We start from the raw sequence: 22,672 nt of genomic DNA, 5'->3' as shown, positions 1-22,672 counted from the left end.
ACAATAAATTCCGTTTTAATTAATAAGTAGTTAGTGAAACCAGAAACACAATATTCCTACATTATAGGCAGTGGTGGGCTGGTGGCGTGAAGTTATATTATATTATTTGATTTGATATTTTATGTTAATGAATATACTTTGAATTTTAATAGTTGATATGAATATATGATGATATATAATAATTAATATATGGCGCAACGGTCGATATAACGTGGTGAATCGCACATTCGCATATTTATTATTATGAAAATTAGTATTATTAACTTAACACGTTTTTCGGCGTATCTATAAATATGATATTATAAATTTAATATTATTTTCGTTGTACAATTTTATAAGTTAATAAAATAATATGTCTAACCTTATTACAATATCGTTATGATACAAAATACATGCTAATTTTATTTAACTTACTAAAAAACTTAATTTTAATACTACTCAAACTAGTCTTGGCGGGGGGGGGGGGGTGTGTTAACGGCGCCAAAAAATGGTTTCACCCAGGGCGCAAAAACTTCTTGCGCCGGCCCTGCGCCTAGCTATGAGCTCTTCACTTCAAAAATGGGAAAAGAACCAAAAACCGAAAACTAAAGCCACGTCTCCCATCACAAGATGTCTTATGCTACCTCCAGAATCATCATTATCATCTTTCATCGTCGGTATTATCAGAATAATGACCTTATAAAACAACTCATAATTTAAGTACATTTTGCTAAATTAAAATTATTTATAAATTATTTTATTACTCTATTATTATGCCTACCTGATTATATAACTTATTGAATAATATATTTTTTTTAATTGTTAAATCAAAGATTATGTTGAAACACCAGGCGCGACACCTGTTGCACGCCATTTCCATACATATTTTTAAATTTTCGAGTGAATTTCAAAACTAAACTTAAAACAAAATGTTTTCTAGGAATAAGGTAATAAGTTACATTTTTGCAAAAAAAAAGGAACAAATGCACTTTACCCTCTCACGATTTCCAAATTTTTTTTTTAACCGACTTGTTTTTTTTATGCTTAAAACGATGGTGTAATTTTTTTTTACCGGAAACTATTATTTTAGAAGTTATAGCCTTCCAAAGTTTACGATTTTACGCTTATGTGTTTGCGCGCAAAGCTATAAGACAGCCACTATAACAAATTTTTATTATTTTTTTTATGTATTTTAACCAGTTGTGGGACATAGTAATTTTCGGGTGAAAAAAATGGAATAATTGCACTTTAGCTCTCACACGATTTTTTCGAATTTTTTTGAAGTTTTTGTTAGAGTATGACAAGTATAATAGTAGCTCCCTACGCCTACCGGCTTCGGTCGCCAAAAAATTACACCATCGTTTTCAGCATAAAAAAACAAGTCGTTTGAAAAAAAAAAAAATTGAAAATCGTGAGGGGGTTGGTAAAGTGCATTTTAGCCAAAAAAAAATTTGAAAATGTTAATTTTTTTCATATGTACTTAAATGTCGACTTTACTATTGTTGCTTGTCATTTGGATAATGTTGTAATTAATGTGATTTGATATTTGATATAATGATTGAAGAGTGATGACCAAACCTAGAAAACTAATGGGAACGTAAGGTTAAATTTTAAAAATCTCCAGGTATAATCTTAAGGTAGCACACAAAACTATCGTTATATTTGAATCAAATTAGTACAATTTTGAAATTTTAGCTTTAAAGCATGTAAGGATTTATAAAACCAAGTCTGTTAATCTGTGATAATACGATCATTAATTATTGAAATATTATTAATAACATAATTTATACAATCATATTCTATCGTTCATTAAAAAATAAATATAGGTTTAGATATGATACTATAGATACTGGAATATGTGTTAAAGTAGGTACAGTATCTATTTAAAAATCGTTGAAGTATTAACATTGAAAACTGACTATTTCTATGAACGATAGGTACGAACCAAACAATATATAATAAGTATACTTTGTATCTATACGAAGAAACCAGAGGTACAGAGATGAGAGATTGAGCGTGCAACGTTAGTGATGCCTAAATGACAATGCGCTTACTGGCGCAGACATTTTGCCGTATAGGTGTGTCGCGAAACCATACATAATAACATAGAGATAGAGAAGGTATAGCTAAATTACATTTTACTCGCTTGTCGCCAACCGCGGGAAGACATGTGACATAATGTTTTTGTCTAGGCTTTGTTTTAATTATTATTTGGCCGGATGGCCGGAATGTTTTTGCACTGCACGTCTGCACTGCACTTCACGCAGTCACGGATGTCGACGCAAATATTGGTTGATCGAGAATCACTGTCCAGTGTCCACTGAGAATTATTGGACGACGCTGTCGTGGTGGGCGCAGCGACCACCGTTTTCCATTAAATAAATATCATTCATCATAATAATAATATGATATACCACCACCACGGTATGTGACCGTGGTTCACATTGCATTAGAATAGGTACTCGCCTGAAGGCTGGTTTTTACTATATGTGATGAGTGAGCTGTGTTCACGACAATGTTCAGCATTGTCCAAGAACACGGTAACTTGGTTAATGATGTGGTAACCTAATCTAACCAACCAATCACAGCAAAGGATTTCCGTGAACGTGTGTAGTGGAAACCCCCCTTGAAGCGGGTAACCGTGATGTTTTCTTTTGTCGTTCAGTCTGCGACTTTAGGAAAAACTAGACTTTTTCTTCGCGCTCGCGTCTCCGTGTCGTTCGATTTTAAATTAAATTGTTTTCGCGTCATATTTCGTGTAACCATTGATATTAGTATACTGCAGCCTGCAGGTAATGCATATTAATGTATGTGCGTGTAACAGGCAAACTTCACGCCAGGGTATTCTCATCACCAATGTGGGTTTTTATATTATTATTATTATTATTATTTTTTATTATTTTCATATGTATATGCATATGTAACCCAATGTATAATATTCCTTAGTTATTTTTATTCTTTAGTCTTTACCCTCATAAAAATATCTTGGGAAAATCGTGCCCCCGCTGTATAATATCTTGGGAAATCCGACGGGATATAAAGATAATTTAGGAATATTATTGTGTACCGACTACTGGGGCTAAACATGCAGTGCCGCGACTACCGCAGACGCAAGCGATGCAACTATGCAGGGCCTGATGGACCTTGAAAATGTATGCATTGCAGGGGCCTCAGATTTTATTATACATAACTTACAAACAACTGTAAAATCAAATATAAGAATGTAATTATGTCGAATTTCGTGTGTTTCAAAATAAATATAATTGATGTGGCCTCTATTTACAAAGATATTTTCAGTACAAGTAGGTATACCAATTATTTTCCTAACAATTCTGAGTATCAGTTACTGTAACAAATTCAGAACGTACATTTTCCAAATTAAAAATTACTAAAAATTACTTAAGAAACACTAGGCTACAAGTTAAAAGTGCTGACAAATATAAGTAGATTATACATTCAGTGAAACTCACTAATATATTGGATATAAAATATATAAGATTATTTATGATTTTGTTGACAGCTAATCAAATAAATTTGTTGTTGTCTAAACATATATTTTATTTATTTATAAATTATGACACATAACTGTATAAGTATTTGTTATTATTTATAATTTATTTAATCAATCAAACAAATTCATATCCACTTTCATTTACTCACATTATTACTAATTACTATTTTATAAAAACAAGAGGTACCTATTTGAAAATTTAAAAAATGGGCCACATACACATACATATTATATAAATGATATACCTTTTATAATATTAGGTATACATTGTTAGGAATATAATTTGATTATACATTTTTATTAGCTATCAATTATTTAATTAAGTTGCATAGTTATAACTACTTATAAGGACATAAGGTATGTACTAGGTAGTTGATAGGACATGTCTCTATTGGTTTATTTTGGATAAATGTGTTGATTGGCCTTAACAATTTTTATTCTTTTATAATTCATAACCACGCAATGTTTTCAATTAAGTTCCTCCTTAGGTTTAAAAAATTTTTGAAGTAGAGTGGGAGATGAAATTCTTAAAAATAATAATAAAAATTGGAAATTGAAATTTGAATATTATCTTATGTTCTCTATCCCATCTATTCTTTGCTCATCTATTCATCAACGACTCAAAATGTAGACATCACTGACGATAAAGGGTCTCTAAAATTGGCTCGCACCTAGGTTTCAAAATTGTAGTTGCGGCACTGTAAAACATAATGGCTATAGAAAATCTTGATCTCTGCAGTGAAATCATCAGGAAATAATATTTGACTGAATATCTGAGCCATTGGAGTGCGTAATATTTTATAAAATAGCAGTGTGTATATACTGTGCAGTGCGTCTGCGACGAAATGCTATCGAAACAAGTTGAGAGCCTCATCGTTTTCAGTTGGACGAAACGTCTTCGAAAATGACTGGTCAAGGATGACGTGTTAAGGTAAAATGTACAAATATATTATAATAGAATATATCACCAGTATTATTTTAAGGTTCTTATTGTAGGGATTAATATTTAATTCGATAGTTATTGATATAATATAATATGTTTCTAAACTACCGTTATTATTGGTTTTATTACTTAGTGATACTCTTTATTTAGAATCTATTGTTTTTACTAGTTAATCGTTATTATAATATGTGTTTATTGTGTTTACATAATTAAATTTCTTACACTTTTACCTACCTATTACTATAAATAGATATTTGTAAAAGTCAAGTTAAATCTTGGTACATAGATACTCGATATAGCCTCAGGTATAGCTCTAGCAACATTGACTATTTGTCGATTTTCTTCGCTTTGTTTATTGTATATTTTAGGCATATTCGCATATTAAATGTGTATTATTGCTGTTAGTGATTTTCAAGGTAAACGTTAGAAAGGCGTTCGAGTAATACGCCGATTAATATTTATCAATTTTTTAGTTACTTTTATATCGCTGGATATCCGCTGTCCGAATTTCGGACATTTACCAATTGATTTCGATAAAACCTAGGATACGCAACATCGTTTGTTCAAACCCCGAATGATATTTGTAGTTCGGACTTTTACAAACGAGATTTGGTAAATTTTAGGATAAACAATCAGTGTTAGTAAAAGTCCAAAAATGTTTACCAAAGTTATTAATTATTATTATTATTTAACGTACATGTATTTTATTGAATAAACTTGAAGATTATTGTAACATAAAAATTAAAAGATAGAATTTGCATACTAAATTTGTGGGTACAATAATTATACGGGTAAATTAAATAATTCATTGATGTGTGTACTCGACACTCATATGCAGCGAAGCGGGTGGACATTTGAAAATATGTTGTTATTTATAGTACTGATTTCTGACACACTGATACAACTGATACAACTGATATAAGTGTACTAGGTTTTACAAATACTTTTATATATTTATATTGTTTAATTGCTTTTGTATAATATGTAAGAACGTAGAAGTATAATGCTAAAATTCCATTAGTTTTTCAAATATATCCAACGGAAATTATAAATAGCCAAATAGGTACCTATGAGATGAGTAGGTACATATAAGTATCTCGAACATAGAAAGGAAAAATAAAATATTATATCTATTATACTTCTATAACACCTATTAACGTCCATATGAACTTGACTCACCCACTTTATATGACACAACCCAAACCAATTACTGAGAGTTAGTAAATAATTAGCAAATAATAGCAAATCTATTTTTGAAGTTGGCAAATCAAAATTCTGTTTTTGGTATTTTTTAAATAATTTTTTTCAAGTCCATTCTACGCGTACCTATACAGGGTGATTCTTTTAAGTAGGTACACTAATTATCTCGAAAAGTATTTAATTTTTTCAAAATATTTTTTACATGGTTTCAAGTTGTTAAAAAACCAACGTTTTTATTAAAAAATTTTTTTTTTAATATTTTTTATCCTTATCATTTTTTAAGTTTTTTACTTTTTTGAATGATAACATAGAGTTTTAATTTCATATTCAAAGCAGAATATTTTTCTAAGTATTTTGATACATAGCAATCGAATTTGGAGCTAGTAGTTTATGAGTTATAACTGTTATAAGTATTTAAAGTTTAAACAAGCGGAGTAGTGGACAAATATTTTGCGGGGTAACCCCGTACCACTCCACTCTGCCAATTTAAACTTTAAATACCTATAACTCATAAACTACTAGCCCCGAATTCGATTTTTATATATCAAAATACTTAGAAAAATATTCTGCTTTGGAATATGAAATTAAAATTCTATGTTGTCAAAAAAGTAAAAAACTTAAAAAATGATAAGGATAAAAAATATTTTTTTAATAAAAACGTTGGTTTTTTAACAACTTGAAACCATGTAAAAAAATATTTTGAAAAAAGTAAATACTTTTCGAGATAATTAGTGTACCCACTTAAAAGAATCACTCTGTATAGCTATAGTAGGTAGGTATTTAATATGATTCACTTTGATTTTTTCAGGAAATACCTAAGTAATGTTTTATTGTTAAACTATTTAATTTTAATTTATACATATCTTATGTTATAACTTATAAACCTATAAAATAAAATATAAATACATTCAGCTGTAACGATTTTTTTTTCAAATAAAAATACAAAAGTATGGATGTATATTAATATTAAATATATAGGTAATCATATTTGTTATTTTTTAATATTGGCTAGTATGAATTTAATTTGAATAGATTTGTAATACCTGCAATTTATTCAATATTATTGGTGTTAAAATATTTATAGGTACTATAGCTAGTAAGTCTCTTGTTAAACATATTTTTCGTTTTCTATTTTGAATTATAAATATTATAATATAGAAAAGGAAAAAATGAATATCAACAATCGTAACTATGTACCTACTGCTATTACTGGACCGACTTAACGGGGGACATAAAGTATTCTAAATATATGTTTAGAAATCTTACATAATACACGAAGATATAATATGACGTACTTGTTAATAATTTTTTTGAGTCCGTTTTATTCACCTACTATATAATAATTTGATTATAATATTATTAATATTATAATTATTTAAATTCACGTATTTATTTAAAAAACGAAAATTAACAATGACTACTGTAGTGGTGGTGGAGGGGATTTCGACATCGACATGATGGTCGCAAAAACGGAAAAAAAGGCGGATCCACAGCCGCCGCCGCCGCCGCCGCCGCGTGGAGTCAGTACACGAAGACGATGGTCGTTCGTATAGGATTCCGGCCGTGGCGCTTTATTGCCAGTACGACGCACGTGGTGTGCGCTCGAACAGACGCTTCTCCGTCACCGCTGTTCTTTCGATGCCAAAGTAAAACTCTTGTCGGCGAGAAAAGTGTAATTCATTTGTTCGTTCATAAAAACATATACGAGTATATAAATCAATCGTCTCGGTTTCTTCGCAGCTCTCAATTTTTTAATAATAAAATCTCTTTTTCGCGTTTTAGGAAGTTCGCATCGGCCGTCTTCTTTCCGTAGTAATATTTTTACTGTTTTTGTTATCACTTAGTAAGCGTGCATATACGTGTCAATATCGACGGTTTGTTTTGTTCGTTGTTTAGTTCGTTTATTTTTTTATTTCGTGGTAATTTTTCACCTTTTGGCAGGGTATACAAGGATATCGAAATATATAATATATCATATAAACACGTATCCACCGAATGAGGTAAAATCACGAGACAATAATTGTAATTGTATATTATAATATTATTGTAAGATCAACAATTATTATATTTTATCGGCATACTTATGGTATGATATCATGTCCTATGGATCATTCTTATCATAATTTAACATAGGTGCCTAGATAATATGGGAATAGACGCACATTAAACGACAGATTTGTTCGATCGCGTATTCACCTTACACAGTTAGACACCTAACGTCTTACTATCCACCTACGAATAGGTTATAGATACTTCATCATAATAATATCCAATATGTGATGCCGGTAACAGAGCTGCTTTGCGCGTATTAGTCACGGATAATTGACACAATATAGTCAATAATAATGAGGTATGTTTTATAAGTTAATTTCGATAATCTTTTATTTTCATCGTCGCCATACATGATACTACGATACACGTATGCATCTGCACATCATAAGGATAAGAATAGACAGTATCCATATTATTTTATAGTATGGCAATAGATATATTATTATGTCATATAGTGTCTGACAATGCCACAACGGAATCGGTCGCCTAATGAACAAGAAAACTTTTAAAGGATAAAATAAAATAAATTTTGATAACGATATATGTATCATATTATATGATATTATGTCTGTAGTCTCTGCTCCGACGACGATAATATTCGTTCGTCTTTCGCAGATAAATTCCGCCGATGTGTAATGCGTTTTTTCGACGACGATGACGATTACGACAGAACACTGATTATGCTATGATATATTTTATATATATATATATATATATATAAATATATGTAGACTATTGGTAATGGCTGACTGTAGTATTATATCACGATGCTACAGTAGTGATGATGACTTCGTAAGCGTATAATATTTTATCGGACCATAATAATATTTAGACAAAAATATTTGTTGTGACACTGGTGATACATTGATTTTAGTATGCGAAATTTTTTCTTTTTTAATAACCGAAAATCCCGAACGAACATTAGTAGCTATTAGTAACATTTGTAGCTTATAAGTATATATGTTGTGATTTCAGCAATCGCGTTAGCAGACCTATTATATATCTGTGTTCTGATATTTTTCCCATGAATTTATAAAGATTAACCTGCACAAAGTATAATATGCATAATGCATACATAAAGACGTTAATTTAATAGTAATAACCAATAATAAAATAAATATGTAGATTTAACAATAGGTACAATAAGAAATGCTACCGGAAAATACGTTTTCCGGAATTTATTAACGACAAAAAAATAAGTGGCTTCTAATTGAATTATTGTACTACGTGTACTATTTTCAGCAAATCTCTAACGAAGTGTAGATGTTATTATTGTATGTATGCATAGGTGCAAATAGTGTTTGAGATTTGGGGGGTGGGGCTAAAACCCAACTTAAATAATATTGAATAAGCTTAATACAACATTTAGGAAATGTTTGGGGGGCTTAGCCCCTAAAGCCTCTCGCCTAATTAGCGCCTATGTAGGCATGCATTTTTAACATGACTTGCAGCAGTTGAAAAATAACTTTTTAATTTGTCTGCGTCAAACATCAAATTATATAGAAAATGTAAGAAGTTGTTTTTTTTATTTTCAAATTCGTAGATTAATTATTATATATTACCTATTTGAAGGAATAGTATTATATTTAAAATATGCATTTCAGGAATTATAGTAAAATTATATTAGGATTGATAAAAATATAAGTTAATATATGCTTTATATTGTGAACATTTAATTATGACACTCTGGTAAACTTCCGAAAGCCCTTAAGGAACCTTATCTTGACCAAACGTGTTATTATATTGTTGCAAATTTTGTGTGGTTGAAAAAAAATCGCGTATATCCAATTATGACAGCTAAGGATATTAATACATTGTAAATCCATCTAAAAGAAAAATAGTAGCTATACATAATTGCCGAAACTCGTACATCTCGTTTTTTATAAAACAAATTGACTGTATAACAGCGAATAATCGTTTCTATATTCTATTAGATATTTAGATTGTGAAAGTTGTTGTCAATAATTGCGATCATGGTAAAATAATTTAAAAATGACGAGGAGAATATTTCGTACTCAAATCTGAAATCTTACATAATCGTTATAAATAAATGACGATTAAACGAACACAACACGAGTTAAAGCATTTTTTTTTTTTTGTTAGGAAAAACAAGTTGACTAATATTATTTTATACGTTTTAAATAATGTACATTTTATATTATAACACTTGTCTTTTCTACGAAAAATATTTTACAGAATTTTGTCTAGTTTAACTTTAGGTCAAACGAAATTAAGTTGTATGTGACATAATAATATAATATGTTAATTAGTTTTGAATGATAGCAAAGTTGTTTGCAATCTCTTTCATTTTATTTGATCTTACAGTTCTCGGTAAAGTATAAATTCAGTATAATATAATATAATACTTATAATAAGCTATAGTTAACGAACCATATTATGTGGCCAGCATAGTTTGTATTTAAATGGCCTTCACGTTTTAATGGAAATAAAAATGATCAAAATTATTTTTTAAAGCTTAAAATTGACTGGATCCAGGGTGATTAAAGTAATTCATTTTTTTTTTTTATTGAATCAAGTTTTACTGACGTATGTCATCTTAACTTAGTGTTAATTAATACCTACCTTTTTTTTAACATTTGAAAAATAATAAAAATTAGTAATAATTAGTTATAATAGATACTATCGGCTACGTTTTAATTTAAAAATCAGAAGAAATTAAAATTAATTAAAATTAAATAAATAAAGTAAATTCATAATTACATATTTATTATTATATTATTAGTTACTAAATATAGTATTTGGGTAGAATGGGCATCGCTCCAACCGCCCCCTTAAATTACATGCCTGGTCAAACCTATAGCAGTCCACCCGTATATTCAATAATGGTATTTTTTGACTTTTTGTTATAAACTAAAATCAATCATTTTAGAATATGTAAAATTGAACTGATGACTTCTCTTTTTGTTAACTTTATCAGCCATCAGGTACTACGCAGTCAGTAAATTTACGATTACTATAATATTATCGTTAACTATTATTCATTTAATAAGAATGTATACCTAGGTATAACATTATGTCGTTGGACATTTTTTTTCTACATTTTAAGATTAATTTTCTTATTGAAGAGGTTGTATATGGAAGTTGTATTACATAGGTTTTTTTTTAAAATTAATGTGTTATATTTAAAAAAAATTATTTTACTTCAATATCCAATTATAATTATATCATTGTTGACTTATCGTTATTCATTTATTTTTACTCCAGGTAGACTCTCCAGTAGGTGTTTTTTTAGTACCTATACCTACTAAAATGTTAAAATCGTTACATACACCTATTTATAAATTATTATTCCACAGTTTTCCATTAATTTTTAATCAAGACATATAATATCACAATATATTTTATAATTGAATTGTTTTAATTTTGGCATATGGACATATAAATGATATACTTTTATTATTTTGTTAATAAAGTAATGTTTCAATTTAATCATGTTTTTCGTTTTGTAGCAGTCGTAAGTAACGCATTGAATGATCGATGATAACCAGTTTTTGCTGTTTTAATAATTTACTGTACATAAGTTCCGCAAAATGATAATATTATACTCTGGACACTGGTCGAGTTTGTTCTATAACATAGTTATTATTTATTATATATTATATAGTACCTATATACATAATACATATAATACCAAATATCACGGTTCAGTCTTATAAAACGACATAATTAATACTAAATGTTGATTAAGTACTTTGTTTCTTGTATAATGTTAGTACCTATATTGAATATTGTTGAAGTATAAAAGTAAATACTAATAATTTTTTTATCATAATTAATTTTTAATCACATGTGATGATTAATTTTTTTTTTTTATTAACATAAAGGCTTCAATTACTAGGATTATTAGCCTATAATTACAAAATGATAGTTATACAATATAAAAGTTGACATTGTCTTTATAGATTATCTTATTATTATTATTATACAATGTAAAATATTCTAATATTTACAGTTTTTTGTCTATATCTATTTGTTTGAAAAATTTAAGAATGTTGTCGGAGTTATGTTGATTGAAAGCTTCTTCGATTGATGTTGGATTGTTGAGAATAAAACGTGCGGTTGAAAATATGATGATTAATTGTGTTTAATCTTTATAGATTAAACGAACCGAATCAGAAAAAAAAAAACATTATTAATTTTTATTTAAATATTTTAAACGTATATACACGACTAAGATAATGGTGTAGTTCGGATAAATATCATACCGATCTATAAAATAATATTCTATATGTTTCTGAAAATGTCTCATTGACTTCACAATGAAATCCCAAAACACTGTGTAGAAAACGTTTCATTTTTCCAATCAATTGTCCACGTTAATAATTTTCCTTGGTCTATAATAGCGATACTATAAGTTTCCACAATATTTCATTCAGGTACCTCGAGCCCATCTAATTTTTTTTTTTTATAGTCCACTGCGTCTTGGTCACCAGATTTATTTGGTAATTTAGAAACAAATGACTTTATCTACAGTCGTCTAAAGCCTACGCGTGTAATATTACTTAGTTGAACGACAAAGCATTTATAATTATTGGCCATTGAGTTTTTATTCTCTATACGAATATTGTACCGATATCGCTATTTTAATAGAATCAATTAAATAGTAGGTATAATAATCGAATTACAGCATATCAATATTATTAAAGTTGTGTTTGCAATACACGTGGCGGCTGTTCGATTACTTTTTCAAACGTTGATAACATTACGTCAAAGTACAGTCATTCTTTCGCTGGATTTAAAACGCACGATTCATATGTGTTTTAAGAGTATCGTAATTTCATGAACTTGTCCAGTGTTTATCGTCATCACGCTGTGGCTACAGAGTGCAGAATGTAATACTGTACAGCAAGCGAAATGGGCCGAAGAATTCTGGAATGCAGTTTGTTGAAGGGAAAAAAACTAGTTACAAAAAAACATTTATACAAACCAATATATTATATCGCATGTGTGAAGAAGATCTTACGGGTTGTAAGTAACGTCGATTAGTACGAGACATTGGAATATAGTTGACATGCACGACGACTGTACGATAGAAAAAAGTTTTTTCCGACAATAACGTTGATCCAAGTTTTTGAGCGGTTGAGTGAATTCCGTAGTGAAAAAATAATTTTCTATTGATTCGAGTAATAAAATAAAACCGTGTTACTATTCTTTATTTTATTCACCGAGAATAGATACCAAATATATAATATGATGTACTGCAGTATTATATAATATTATATATTATGCCCCTCGCAGTTTTATTGGATTTATTAATTTGACTCAGAAAATGGCGTAAACGAAACACAAATATTATTATTTATTATTCATTGTCAGACGTGTATCTTGTTGTATTATTTAATTATCGTTAGCGCAGAAAAACAAACAGATACATACTTATTCAGTACGTAATGCGTTTTTAGAAATGGCCCGCTTTTACAACTTTACGAATTCAACATGTAAGTGAGAAGTGTTTTATGATAATAATAATAATAATTTGGTAAACATTTGAACTTTTTAGAGGTGTAAAAACTTTTTAAAAAATGTGCTTGTCCATATAAAATACTAGTTTTTTTAGTAAACTCATGGCTATATTAATATCAACGATGGACTCTCAGTTTTAGAAAAATGTTTAAGACGAACACTCGATTAGCTATTAATAATTATATAGATATATAAAATGTATACAGGTGTCTAATTTTTATTCGAATTCATTTTATTTTTTAACGACAATAATACTCATTAGTCATTGAATGTATAATGTATAATTTAAACATCTTAATATTTTGAGTGCTGAATACTGTGTGATAACTAATTAATTATCTTAAATTCAATTAATATTTCGATATTCAATTGATTATAATATGACATTGCAGTATGATGCGGAAAAAATGAATATTCAATACCGTCGATTTTCAATGTATTGCACATGACACAATATAATGTTGCAAATAGTTATTAATTACATTACATTTTTATCGTTTTAAGACCTGATAATAGATGAAAAAATTATCTCTATTTATATACTATTATAGGATTCAGTTTATATAATTATGTATGTTGTAGGTACCTACATGTTTACGTCAAACTCAGATTATTGATAAGATAAACTGATTATTTGCTAAGTTTATACTTGAGGCCCTAAAATACCATTGTTAAAATATATTGATAGGTGTTGTAGTTTACTCTGGTTTCTATGCCATTAAAAAAAAATACTCTCATCAGTAGGTAGTAGGTACTTATGAAAAAAAACACAGTGCGTGCAAATCTTGTTGTTATTACTAATATTATTCTATATGTATCTTTTAATAACCGGTTCATTCGGAGTATATATGAGACATTGACATTTAGAGTTTCCTCCCTTTACTGGTCGCTATAATATTATAGCCATGAAAGCATAATGGGTTTTCTTAATATCTAACGCCTTTTTATTATTTACATTTATAAATTTTTATACATATTTCGTATATCTACCTTGTATAATATATTTTATCATCATATTTTTAATTGACTTACGAATGCCACGTGTACCAAATAAACGAGACGGGTTTTATATTTATATGTCAGATAACCATACAAAAATAAACAATTCCAAATTGATGAATATTTGCTTAAAGTGTAATAGTATTATTGATACACTCATCATGGTTTGTATTAAAAATATATATATTTTTACAACCCTTCCTCGATAATGATCATTAAGTGTTTTTAATATTTGCGTTTAAATCGCGGCGTCATAGATTAGTACTTGAATTACGAACTATAAGTCATATGTCGTTGCGTTAATTTTTTAAATATTTCAATTTAAAAAAAATAAATGAATACCTAGACATTTATTTTACCTGTATTTTCTATATTTATTTTTTTGTGATTATTTTTAGATCTTACAATTTTTAATATTGTATAAAATAGTGAAATTATTATTATTATTATTTTTTTTTTTTGAAAGAATTATTATATTTTCCCTCTGGACTGAACACATATGAGATTTGGCATCATGTATAAACAAACATTTAATTAACATTTTATACTTTTTATCACTATATTATTTAAATATTTATTAGGGAAACTAATTTTTATCACTATTATAATATTAATTATAACCTTGTTTGTTAATAGATAGGATGATTTATTAAACGTAGATTAGGTAAGGATATTATCAAATGCTGTTTGTTGAAATTTTAGATAGAGAGAACTCGTTTTACAGTAATTTTTTGTTTCATCGATGACCAGCTGGAAGTATTCCAGCAAGGACGACAGATGTTATTAAAGATATTTTTGTCAACTTCTTGATGGATAATTTGTTTGTACAATTAAAAGTGCATCGCATTGAAGCTATTTAGTGCATGTTTGACCGTCACAAATTTGGCTCCAATCCGAGGTTATTGTTAAGAATAAATGAATAATTTTTCTGACAAAGCGCCGAAAAATAGTTTTAATTCCTTTGCAAATGTTCAATATTCTTACCGGTTTTCGGAAGTACGCCAATCTCAGCTGGCTGACAGATTAAAAACGAATTTAAGACGCCATATTGTACAGCATAAGATATAATATATTGTATAGAAGTTTTAAAATTCTATTTCGGTAGGTGTACATAATACAGATATACGTATAACGTTGATGGTATATATTAGACAAAGAAATTAATTCTGCGATGTATCTTTATATTATAATATTATACTGAAATGTGAAGCTTTGAAATATTACGTAAGTCTACAAAAAATATTATATATATTTATATGTATACATTTTATATAGTTTCTTAGCAGTCCATGTCCAGACTGTACAGTGAAAACCATAATGTATAAAATAGTGGAAACAATAGTTTTTAAATATCGTCTCGTGTTTGCAGTATTCTTAAAAATGATTTCATCGTTTCGTTAAAGAAAACAAAAAACACTACGATTTAAAAATGATACAAAAATATTGATAATTTATACAAAGTTCTTGAACGGCCATGAAGTATTTAAAAATTATATTATTAGTTATTACTCTAATTATTCAACTGTATATACATTTTAAAATGCAATATGCATTGTTTATTCGTTAAAGGCCCTTCGTTTAAAATAAAATGTTTTTGTTTCATTACTCACAAAGATATTTCAACAGTTGGTTTTAAATTTGAAAATCAGCTGGCCATATTGAATAATGAAAAACGTATATTATTATATACTTCATTTTTATGGCATGTTGATACGCCTTTATAAGGGAAAATAGTTGTTTTTACCCAAAATGAACTAGTATGCAAAACTGTATGAAAATAGATAAATACAATAAAATATTGTCTCCTGACATCACACGCACGCACACACATCGAAAACTTTAAACATCACATGTTGTGGATAAACTATATTATTAAAATATATTTCTTAAGAAAAATAATCGTGGGTCCGTTTTCCGCCCATCTGCATTAACGGAAAATAATATGGAGCGTATTGTATATTATATTATTAAACGATAATTATTTAAATATTTTATAAATGATTCAGTTTAGAATTTTATTGTAAATTGCTACAAGTACCTATGTACGTGTGGCCAAGGCGGCAAGGTATGGTGGTATTCAATGTGACAATAACGTACGTAGTACGAATTTGAAGTACCCCGCAGTGTACGATAATTCAAATAATATACATTGGTGAGTCGAATATGAAATTTTGGAAGTTTTTTTTTAACATAGATTCTTTTGTTGAATCATGGTAATAGTTCTTGCTGTAAACTATAATGCGAAGCCGAAGACCTTTGTCACAGTATAAAAACGAGTAGGTATACCTAACCTAAATAAGCCTTTTTCCGAGGACATTTTACATAATTAATATTTTTTATTAAATGTTATTTTTTTCGGATAGCGTAGGTAATTGTTTAATTACCAAAGATACTATAGTTCGTATTATTGTGTGTTTTAATTATCAAGAGTACAACTAGAGGTGTAATATGGTATCAATAAAAACAGGTGTCCACGGTTGTATAATACAAATCACAGCTGGTGAGTAAACTACCTATTATAAGCTATCTACCATACATTATATCATAATGTTTAGGAACAATTACTGACCAATTATTATAAGTATTAAAAAATAGAAAGAAAATGACGAAGTTTGTAATATTTTCGCGAATTTTGCGCTATGACCGCCTGCCGTTTTCCACGTGATATCGGAGTTAATAGGAGTCGAACGTGTACAATATATTATTCCGTGTCGTCACTACTGCGTGTGTTTACCTACCTATAATAATATATTATTGTTATACCCGTTACATGTGGCACGACAGCCGAGACTTTTATATCATATTGTGTATTGCATACGAAGAAACGGGCAAACAAAGCGTTATAGGCATGCCTCGGCGCAGAAGTTATAATCGCGTGTCGTCTCGGTTGGTGTATATGGCGATCGGCGGCAGCGGCGTTGGATTTAGTGATTCCTCTCACAGATGACGAGCGGCTTACCTGAAGTATATTATCGAAAGAATTGTTTTCGTTAGCCGTACATGGGATTGTCGGTGGCATACGAAGGAAATACGAATAATAAAAAAAAAGAAGAAAAAACCGACAGCAAGAAAAATGAGAAGCGTATTATTTTTTTACTATTTTATTTTCGTATTACTTGACTGGCTGATGCCTATAGAGAATTAATGCTTGCGTTACTTCGATATAACTCTTCGAAAATAAACCTTTATGAGGGTGTGTCATTTTTTATGCGTTCACCGAGTATTTCAGCGGGTTTTCCCCAGTCTATATTATAGTTATCGCGTAATATACCTAAGTACTACCTACAATGTATTAGGTATTAGTATTAGGACACTGTATAAATTAAGATTAAGCAAATCATATAAACGGTGTTATATACTGATTATATCGAAAATATAGGTACTTCGAAAAAGTAGAAACAAAAATACAACACGAATTTCACTTTTACTAAAAAAATATAATATTTTTTTTAAATATGTAATAAATTATAATGATAATAATGATGTATGTACAAAATACACTTTAATTTAAAAAAAAAATAATATTTAATTAGAGCTACAAATTTTTGATTTAAATATAATATATAATTTATAGGTACCTATAGGTTGCATAAAATTCAGATTGACCTTTGTTAATGTAAAATTTAATTGTTAAAGCAAAACTTGGAATGCTCGAACGAGGTAAGTTGGGGAGCTGTCCCGTCTGCCTCCCACGTATGTATTAATATTTGATACTGTCAATAAACGGTGGCGGCGCAGCGGAAGCAATGCGAAAGCAGATCTCGAGGCGTCGTCGGTTAAAACGAAAAAAAAAAAAAAAAAAAAGATACCTATAGGTACTGTTCTTTAATATAAATTTTTTTGAAAAATTCGTTTGTTATCCCCTATTTTCCTTTATTTGTAGGTCAATTTCAGGCTCTTATAACTAATTTTAGGAGAAGAGTAAAGATCAATATAATTTATATTATAATAGGTTGGTATGAAATTATGTACGAAAACAAATACCACGATGTTTCACCCCAATGGCGTGAAAAACCATTTTTTTGGGTGAGATTCAGAAATTAGTTAGATGTTTATACCTATTACCATCACCACCATCATTACCACTTCCATATGATCAAATTTTAATTATTTTGAATTTGTTTTATTTCTTATTCTAACCGAAAATGTCATTTAATTATATTTATACAAGTAATTATTTTTTGTTATACACCGTTTCACTCTATCGTTCTTACTCAGATTACAGAAATAGCATAAAACCCAAACCTAATATAAATGTCAACATATTAACACGTTTCAAAAATGTTAAGCCGTAATAGGTTATTAGTAATCATAAATACAGGCCTATATAGTTACCTATATAGGCTATAAAACTTGAAAGCATAATATCCGTTTGTCAGTTATGACACGTTCGTGGTAAGTTAGGTGTTAAAGTACATGTTAATTAATTATTATTTATTAATTTGTTATTACCTCAAACTTACAGTCTTACGTATTCGATCGCCCACCAACTTTGATCGAGGCACAGGCCTCAAAATACAGCCTTTCGCCATGCCACTGGACACCCTGTATACTGAATGTATTAACTATTGTGTACTCCGTAACTGCGTATATATTATATGCATATTATAGCGTAGGTATATAGTATTCTATTTCTATAATATAATAGGTACCCTCGATTGATAAAATTCGTCCTCCTGCAAACACCGGCGACCGGTAGACCACGACCACGATGCTCCTGTAAGTCACCCAGTTAGTTTTTGTACCTGTAGTATGAATGTTCGATAAGCGACGCCGCGGCGGTACTTTCTAAAAAACAATTTGTGGCTGATAACGCGCATTATACGGCTGTAAAAACGTCCACGTATTAGGAAATATTCCTAGTCGACCACCGCAATTTAGTAGTGCGTTCATTTACATATACCTACTAATATTATTTAGTATAGTACTAAAATTTACGTATAATATTTATATATAGTACACACACACGAAATTACGCCAAGTAAATACAATATAACGCTTTATGTACGAGTATACCTATATACTTAATTTAGTTATGCTTACGCGCGCCATACATGACGATTCGTCAGCCACCACCGCGGAATTGTTTAAATAAACGGTGCTATAATATAATATAGGTAGGTATAATATTGTATATTGAGTTCTAAACAAATAATTAATACAGTCATGAATACACCGTACACCGTAGAAGCTATAATATAAGTGTTAGTATAGACTGCAAACAGTGCAAACAATAAACGGTTTCACATATTCTCCGTAACGTACTCACCCTTAATAATAATTTTATTATTATATAGACGGTACGCACCTATATTTTGGAAACTTCAACGCTGACGTAAACGGTACCAATAAAATAATATTATAAAGGATATAATAAATAGACGAGTAAGAAACAATAAATATTTATCGAAAACTAGTAACAGATGAACTTATAAATAGGTATGTACCTTCTATTTTATTATTATTAAAAACTAAGCATACGTGTTGCAGCAATAAAATGCTGTTTCCGCATACTAGGTATTATAAAATAATAATAACATAAAAATACGTTGTATCGTTTAAAAAAATGTAAACTCTAATTAGCATATTATTTAAACACATATTTTAAAGTGGTTTTCGTATAAAAGTGTAATGTAGATATATCGACATAAGAAAAAAATAAACGAGTTCATAATATAGTGGTACAATATGATTAAATTTAAAAAATCATTAAACTTATAGAATTTAAACATACACCGCGCAATCCTGTTAACTATATAATATATATATATGAGTATTATGTAAATTAGCGAGAAAAAATGTAATTTATTTTCTTGATTTTTTCCCTGGGTACATCAACCTAGCTGATTCCTCTATTATTCTATTTATACTTAAAACTGTGCAAAAAATGCTGTTGCTGAATCTTTAAACATCTGTATGTACCTAATACAATTTATAGGATTTAAAAAAAATGTGTGCATTCTTTTAAAAAGTTGTTCGGCCGGGAAAATGTACTTGAAGTAGTTTTTTCTTTTCCTTCACGCATGATTTATTTTATTATTCAACAACATTTGAGTGTAATAATACAGCTCAAATCAGTGCAAGCCAGAAAACTGCTAACTTCATGTGAAATAAAGAACGAAAAACGTTTTTGACATGTTGAATGTGTATTTTTATCGATCAAATACATAGGTGGGTACCTATAATTAAATACGACGATATAATATAATATATTCAATACAACATTCAACATAAAAATTTGGAGTATTTATTGCATCAGAAATATATTCAAATACTGCAGTCATATAATAATGATTATTGAACGGTAGAATATTGCTCAACCAACTAATTTGCAGAAAGTATAGAATATTAAATGTGCTTTTGGAAAAGCCATATAAATATGAAAATGAGTACTAATTAAATAAGTAAATATTTTAGGGAATATTTTTGAATTTTAACTATAATATGTTCACATGATGTGTGTTTACGTGTGATGAAAAATACCATTTCTCCTGGCTGAAGAACAGATTTAAATCAATACGCATCGTTCGTCTAAATAACTATTTATTAAATGTCATAACTACGTTTTTCAAAAATATAAAATACGGTTTAAAGTCATCCGTAAGAAACACTTTTTATTACGTTTGACAGTAACACATGCACTATATTATATTATATTATATAACTTTATGTAACACACACACACACACATATATATAATGTACATTTATACGATATGAAATTTTCATATATGTTTATGCGTTTGACGAACTATTGGATAGGTACCATGAAAATAGAAAAACTATATATTTTTCCTAACAGTAAATTATTCACAGGGATTTTTTCGCTCGTATAGTTTGATGTAAATTTAATTTTGTTTGCGCTCACTTATGTATGTCATGATGTTGACGGTTTTTGAAAATTAAAGATATATTTGAAGAACAACATTTGAAACGTGTATAGTGTATAAACTATGAGATAATAGTAAAATTGTATAACAGAAAATAGCAAAATTATTTTCTATAACGACTAAACCATCGTCAAGTTAAATATTCTATATTTTATAACGCGATGAAGAATATAGTAAATAAATCAAACTATATTATATTGCACTTAAATAAAAAAAAAAAAATTATGAATTTTCTACGAGTAAGTGGTAAAATTGAATTAAAAAACTTCTAGAAATGGCGTTTCCAAAATACCTGTGAAATTAAGGATTCTTGCGCACTGCATTAGTAATTTGGTACAACGACGTTTGATGAAAATCATTAATATTAAAGCAAAATTCAACATTTTTATACTTGAAAGTTGAATTATGATACAAGTGGAGAGTATTGTAAAGTATTATATTCAATAAAGAATGGTTTTTAGAGCCTTTTTCGTGATATCGAACTATGAATATTATTACCAAATATCTTCTTATTTAAAAAAAGTATATAGTTTAATTAAACCCGAAAGTTCAAAACAGTTAAAAAAGGGTCCAGTTGAATTTCGTTTTGAATACCTAATATTTTTTTAAATTAATATAATATATTTATGATATTTAAAATACATTTCTCGTCAATGGATGTAGGTACTTAATTGAAAAATGGCATATAAATTTTTACTTTTATAGATTTTAAACTGAGCTTCGAGATTTATGAACAATTTTTGATGTACAATAAACTACTGCAAAAACGATATCGTTGTATCTATTCAAAACCAAATTTGTTGAATGTGATGACGATTGTTATCTGCAAATTTAAATGTATTATTGATAACGTGTCACCATCCTGCAGTATCCAGTACAGAACTTGATAATCAATAGCAATGCTTTTGGGTTTCAAAATTAGTTAAGTGCTATCAAATATCTATCGTATGTGGATAATTATATAGGTTAACATATCATTGCATTGAAATGAATTTTATAATTTCAATTTTTGAATACATACTTTAAAACTTCTTTATCAGATTTGAACTTATTATTACACGAACACGCGTAACTTCTTCGATAGGTAAACCTATTTCGAAAGTAGCCTGTAATAAAAATTAAACACTGCAGCCTCGTTTCATGATATAATATACGAACATATAATCTACAACGGTTATGGTTATGTACAGTTTAAAAATCAGAATGCAATTTTAGAGGGTCTGTGTATATATTCATATATATTTAAAGAAGACATCTGAAAAATGTTCTTTATTAAAAAAATTATTATTTTACAAAATGTTCATTTCAAGGTCGTAGTATTTTAGGTGTTACTGAAACAGATTTAATTTTGTGACGTCGTCTTCGTTTATATAGAAGGTATTACACTGTTACGTACTATGGTACGTCAATACTTAATAATATATTATATTTTTGATAAAAATACGCCCATATAATTTTTCAAATGTTTGGATTTTTAATTAATAAATCTACTCGTTTGAATTTTTAAAAATATAAAAGTATCTATTATGATTATTATTATTATTTTTTGTATATAGATTCTTAGATTTTTTTAAATTTCAAAATGTATAAACGAGAAATTAAGTCTTATAGTCAT

General features: G+C 28.6%; 1 protein-coding gene across 2 annotated transcripts in view; it reads left to right on the top strand.

The window, feature by feature from the left end:
- Positions 1-7,181: 7,181 nt before the first annotated feature.
- Positions 7,182-22,672, top strand: part of LOC107168274 (ecdysis triggering hormone receptor) — a 178,660-nt gene continuing 163,169 nt past the window's right edge. For both annotated transcript variants that reach the window (XM_089229778.1, XM_089229777.1), the window contains exon 1: positions 7,182-7,633. The gene's annotated coding sequence lies outside the window, so the exon portion shown is untranslated. The remainder of the gene's footprint in view (positions 7,634-22,672) is intronic.

This window comes from Diuraphis noxia, unplaced genomic scaffold, assembly GCF_037042655.1.
Source record: "Diuraphis noxia isolate RWA-SAM2 unplaced genomic scaffold, SU_Dnox_SAM2 contig0005, whole genome shotgun sequence".
NCBI lineage: Eukaryota > Metazoa > Arthropoda > Insecta > Hemiptera > Aphididae > Diuraphis > Diuraphis noxia.
Note: the sequence above shows the minus strand (reverse complement) of the source record. Positions and strands in the feature narration are given on the sequence as shown.